The 6,648-nt window shown below is 35.9% G+C and overlaps 1 pseudogene; it reads left to right on the forward strand.

The window, feature by feature from the left end:
• Positions 1-3,737: 3,737 nt before the first annotated feature.
• LOC120622499 (uncharacterized) lies at positions 3,738-3,855 on the forward strand (annotated as a pseudogene).
• Positions 3,856-6,648: the final 2,793 nt, after the last annotated feature.

The following is a 6,648-nucleotide window of genomic DNA, read 5'->3' on the forward strand; positions in this document are numbered from 1 at the left end:
CAATTGTCTATTGTTTTCCTTGAAGAAACAGGTTCGTTTTTATTTTCAAGAAATGTCTCTTGAATACCCAAGCCTGGTTTATTTGTTATCCTTTCAAGTAAAAATTGTGTTTCATGAAAAAGGAGCTAGCTAGTTGAGCTCTCAAGACAAACCATCACACTAGTTCTTTTTCTTGAGATGTCCACTATATCTTGGTGTGCAGCAGCAGTGTGCTTATGAGTACTTCCCATTTTATCAACAGGATATTAAAGAAGTATACTTAGGGTTGAGATTTAATATTAGTAATTTGTACTGCTTCATCGAAACCATTCTGCCGCATGACAGTGACAAACACGACTATATCACCTACTATTGCTTTTACGGCTCAGTGCAAATGTCAACACAGTGAAAAAAGCAAATGATATCTTAGTAGTATGATATCGATAATTTTGACCTTGGGGACTCCTGAGACAATCCAGGCGAACCCCTAGAAGTTCCCAGACCATGCATTGAGAAGAACTGAAAGAAAATATCCAAAACCCAATATAAGAGGCCTCAAAAAAGTCACTATGATAAACGGGGCACCTAAATTAAGAGTCCTATGAATTTCTGTGGCCGTGATTCTGGATTCTTGTATTAAATGATGTGCATAAGTATCCAAGATAACTTTTTTTTTCTGTCTCAAGTGGGGATGCCTTTGGGAGTTTTTATTAGAAAATTCTAAGGTGGTTTTGAGACCCTCTTCTAGAAAGCACAAGATGACATCAAATACAGTGTAGTCTCCACAGAAAATCATGGAAATGCTGTCATTTATGCTAAGTTTATCAGACCTACAGAAATTCTTAGAACGTGAGACCCAACATAATTGAAATTTTTAGGGTGGAGGGATAGGGAGTTTTACAAGGTATTTTGTCTTTAGCCAAGTAGTGCTAGGCCTCTATTCTCTAAATCTAAATGTAGTAGTTTGAGGTCTTACTTACCTCAGAAAAAATCTTTCCATTTATGTGTATAAAAAGAAATTTACGGCTACTATAATGAAATAGAAAGCAACCAGAAATAAATTCGTTTAATAGAGGAAATTGAGTATGCTGTATATATCCCTAGATATTCCAGCTAAACTATCCCACCAACTTAATCTAGTTACCTACCAGTAAGGCAATTACACAATGAAGATTTAGGGTTTATATAAATTTAGGGTTCAGTTGTGATTTTGGATGCTTATAACAAAATACTTCTTGTGGGTAAGCAAACCCCTTGACAATCTTTGCATTGTTGTGTTCAATTAAGTGACAATTTATTCTGTTTTTGTTTTTATGGGACTCATCATTTACTGTCATAACTGGCCCACCAGAGAGAACACTTCAGTGTTTTTATTTTGCTCCTCAGAACAGAACCTGCACCAAACTATCAGAGTTTGTTATCTTAGCAATGAAAAGGCTGGTGACTTATGGAAAGCCAGCTCCATCTAGCTGTCCATCCAGTATCATTCCTCTATCCATTTTCCATAAACGTTAAATAATGTGTACGGGCTATCATCAAAATACAATTTCTTTTAAGACAGATCCTTGCCAAATGGACAGATCCGTGACCTCATGTATAAATACTTTTAAAGATATTGATGCATATCTATTTATTTCTATCATATTTTTCTCCCTTTTGTCTTTATTGAAAATAGATGGATTTGGTTGTTCTAAGGAAAGATTCTAAGATCTGCATTATATTAAAACGCACTCGCACACGCGCGCGCGCACACACACACACACACACACATACTCTCACACACACTTTACCTCCTCTATTAAGTTTATAATCTATGCCTAACATTTTATGAAGGTTAAATGTTAAAAAGTAACTAGATTAAATGCTCAAATGATATTACATTTGAGGTTGTTTATTGTGTGCATAGGGGTCTTTATCAAAAATATGTTAAAACAGTTCTCCTGAGACTTCTGAAGGAGTGTTCTCCAATCTCTCTTGTTGAAATCAATCTAAAAATATTTAGCATGTGTAAATCTTGTGGTAGCCACATGCATCTTTATTAGATCATGCCAATATTAAAGAGATTTACCAAAAAAATTCAGTCCTTGAAGCATATATTTCCTGTGCTGTTATTATTAAATTATTCTTAAATTAGAAAATTAATAAACCTTATAGTTAATCTATGTTCTTGGATGAGGTTAGGAATTTCCATTGTCACTGCAATTTTATTGCTAAAAAGATGTGCTAACATCTTTATGAATTCACTTAAAAGCATTATTTCACTTCAAAGAGTTCTACATACGTTTCAGAATATGTTGCTTTAACACATTTTCAGTGCATTTTCATCAATATTTTATTTTGCTATTGCCCAGCCTTACTTCTACTCACAAACAATAAAGCAGCACAGTCAGGCAATTTAATATAGCTTGAGTTCAGCAACCACTTTACACTATGATCTTCATTCAAATATCAAAATGCACTCTAAGGGACAAAAGAATTTATTCGCAATTGAAAAATATGACTTTATAAATTGCTCAAAGTTTGAAAATCTCTGAACACACTCATCATATTGGATTTTTTAATTACCACCCGTCTTACCTGGCTGAAAACCTACTTTGGTACGGACAGCACTGCTATTCATGAAAGGTAAAAAGAAGGATGTCACAAGTGCAAATCTACTTAAACTGTCTTCTGTTGAGGCTGAATGCTGTCCATTAACTCATTCGTTTATCCACACAATACAGTATTGCAAGTCTGCTATAAAAAGAGAGCTCTGCAGTGTGCTATATCCTTAGACTCCTAAAAGAAATTTTAACCTAAGTTTTTCCATCTGCAGGCATTACAAGCAATGTAAAGAGTGATGACAAGCTGTACATTTCTGCCACTAGTTCTCTTTAAGATTAAGACATATGTCTTTGCTAAAAGAAAAAAAAAAAAAGGAGAAATGAAAGCCACTAATATATACCATAATAAATACCATAGCATAATTTTGATTATCAGAAGAACCAAAAAAAAAAAGAGATGCACTGAGGAATAGGAGCCAGGACTCATAACTTTATTGGAAGAATGACAAAGCAACAGATATAAACTAGTCTAATGGTGGAAGACAGGTGTTATGGAGGTGGGAAGGAATAAATTTGAGTGACCTGAATTCTATCAGCTTAAGGGCCTGAAAATCAATTTCAAACTTGCCTGGGATGAGGGCACATCTTATCTTAAATGTAAAAGTCAAAACATTCTTTGGTAAAGCATATAAAAAGAGTATTTCACGGGTCATTCTGAATAAAGGCTCTAAACATTTGTAACATATGTTTCAGGTATTCTCGAAATCAGTTAGAGCCTTTAACATGTGCTCTTACCAGGTCGAATTTGCTCTGAATCAGCAGGACACTTTCAAACTCAACTTTCTGTGCTTCTTCTTCCTTTCATTTTTTCTCATCACATCTCTTTATTACCTTCTAAACACATCTTTAAATGATCCCTAGTATCATAGAACCATTACTTTTTGTTTATAGAAAACAGAAACACGCCCCTTTCCTTAAGTTTGAGGCTGCTCAAGAAGAGATTGAAAAGAACAAATTACACATGCTAACTTAAAATGTTTTAAAAGGAAATTTTAATCATCACACAAATCAACTAGTTTCAAAACCTCCATGAAACAGTAGGTTATAAACCATCTCCTTTCTCCTCATATTGTTCTGTGCTTATAAAATTACTAATATGGAACCTTAGATAGAGTAGAAACTACTTATGTATACATTGTATAAATATCAGCAAATTGCTATAGCCATGCCACCCTGAATAAGCCCATCCTGTCTGATCTCAGAAGCTAAGCAGGGTCGGGCCTGGTTAGTACTTGGATGGGAGACCACCTAGGAAAACCAGGTGCTGTAGGAGTAAAAAATAAAAAATAAAGGATTGTAAGCTGACAAGGTCTTTGCAATCTGCGAGGTCAACCAAGGGTTGCTTTGCCGAAAATATATATTATAATAAATAAATAAATAAACAAACAAACAAACATACCTCAGCAAATTAACCAGATACAGGATTCCAAGGTCTTTGGTTCACCTATTTTATATAGTCCTAGCACTAAAGTGGTGAGACCGATCTTCTTAGAGACATAAATTATAGAGTGTCAATGCACAGTCTTTTCTTCTATTTCTAAATTTCACAAATGTCTTGAGCACTATTATGGCTGACTCTTCTTCAGATTAACAATGTCATGTTTTTTCCATAATTAAATCACTTTGCCTTTAGTTAATTTACCATAAGCTTTTATTAATCAATATGTAAACTCTCGTTAGTCTTCTCTATAATTTTATTACATTTACAATAAATTCTAACTTTGAGTAACTGTAAGAAGGCTACTTGTGGGTAAGGTTTAATTGATGTCGTAAAAGAAGCTTTAGCCTGGCAGTACTGAAAGCAACTCTGCTAATCCTAAAATATGTGAAACACAGGAATGGTTATCTGAACTACAAATGATCAACAATACCAAGAGTTTTCTCTTTCATGAGCATGAATGAATTTTGGCAAACGTGGTTTGATTTACTCTAATACTTTATTGATTTAAAAAAAATCCTCATGCAATACTCACCAGGTGTCAGGCACTACTCTGTGTGCTTTAAAAATATATACCATCCATGCCAAAAGCACTTTTTAAAATCATGATGTTGAAACTATCTTTCACTTGAAAGATGGGTGATAACAGTAGCAGCAAAAGCTCTCTTTGACTGCTTTCTCGTGTCATGAACAAAACAGAAAGCAAATTAGCATTGATGGCACTGACTCATTTATATTAGAATCCCCTCTCCTGGTACTCTTACATATTCATAGCACTGTAAAAATTGATGGTTTCTAAATTTCTCTAGAAATCAATCCAGATTATGAAACTTCACTATCAGAATACCTAGTTGTCACCAGTCTGAGTTTACCCACTGGAACAAAATGTTGTTTTCATTACATTTCTATCTTACACTGATCTTGTTTCACAGTGAGAATCAAACTTCAAGCATTCACAAGAGCCATGCAGTTCACACCTCCTAGGGATGTTTCCTTGGAGAGTCATTTGCTCCATTTTTAAGTCCCTGCAGTTCTCATGAGCTTCACAGAGGCAATGCTACACAAAGGGAACTGAAAGATGAAGGAAATGACTCCCTAAAATAACTATAAAGGCTCATTTATATGTCGCATAAGAATTCACCATACTGCAGTGAGGAAGCTATCACTTTCACATTCACTATGATGAGATGCCAGCATATCAATATTGAACCTGGTGGAATCTACCTACTCTGTATATGAAAGAGAGCTAAAAGGTGCCTGAGCAGAAGACGGCAACAGCAACGAGGACTCAAATGCGTCTAGTTTATACACCCCACTGCATTCCGCTTTAAGAAATGAGATTCATGTATAAGCAAAAACAACCAAACAAATAAACAAACAAAATCTGGGAGAACTGAGAGAACTGAGATGCGATTTCCACAAAGAGGGATGGAAACTAGTTACACCTAAACTCTACTAAAAAAGCTTAGAAAGTTTCGATACCAAAACAAAGGACAAAACAAAAGCTAAAAATAAAAAGAACTGAATGACAACACTATTCACACTGATATTGAGTCTCATTAAAAAAAAGAAGAAGAAATTAAGTAAGAGTAATTTGTTGGAGGGCAATGGTTTTCTCTTCCTTATTTCTTAAGCTTCATTCCTATGAAGTAAGGATATTAGCATCTTTCCAGGCTCTCCTGCCCACCATCCGGGTCCTCACTCCAGCCTGGGGGAAGAGGAGTGACATGTGTGTTCTGTGAATATGAGCACTTATCCTTGTGGAGTGCCCTGCCTCAGTCTGGTGCTGCCAAGATGGAGTGTGGAGACCAAGTCTGTTCAGCTCTGGGTTCAAAATCAGCAAGCACACTGGAGTAACAGACATAAAGCTCCTCCATTTAATTCGAACTAGTTCTACCAGTGGCAAAGGGGCCGTTTTTATCCTATATTTACTCTTTGTTCTATTTCTAAGTACTTGAAACCCAGGTAGACAAGAGGGTTGCTACTTACCAGAGACTCCCTTGAAGATGCCTTAGACATTCATTGTTCAAATAAAGTATGACTCAGAGGGCATTCTTCCACAAATAGGGCTACTTCTAGAAAGAATTGGGTCATTAGCTTGTTCAAGGTCCCTATCCTTCAACTTTCCTACTCCCTCTTACCAGTGAATCACCAGCCATTTCTTTCCCAAGCTCCTTCTACCCTCTTGCCTCTTGTCTTCCTGCCCCTTTCAAAACGGGCTTCCATTTGTTTCATCCACACCTACACGCCAATGACTGATAACGGTTTATAAAGTGCTAGTTTTGAATCCATCTCTTCAGATTTCTCTGGGATTCTTTAACATACCAGATCCAGAGGATTTCAAAAATAAACCTACTGTCCTTGTAGGAAATTCAGTGGCACTAGGGCAACCAGAAATAACAAATACACCTGAGAAGTTACTGATTTTGCCCAGTGTATCTTTGTAGTAGGAAGAGATCTGAGGACCATGCACTTCAAAGTGTATTTTTCCAAGTAAGCAAATAATTGAGAGACTATGTTAAAAATATAATTTTTTTCCACCCAACTTGTAGTCATTTTTAACACTGACTTGAAATGTCGCCTTGTTGTTAAGGTCTGAGCCCATGTTCCCACGTATGGTGAGGTTCT

The sequence above is a fragment of the Pteropus medius genome, unplaced genomic scaffold (genome assembly GCF_902729225.1).
Source record: "Pteropus medius unplaced genomic scaffold, Ma_sr-lr_union100, whole genome shotgun sequence".
Lineage (NCBI taxonomy): Eukaryota > Metazoa > Chordata > Mammalia > Chiroptera > Pteropodidae > Pteropus > Pteropus medius.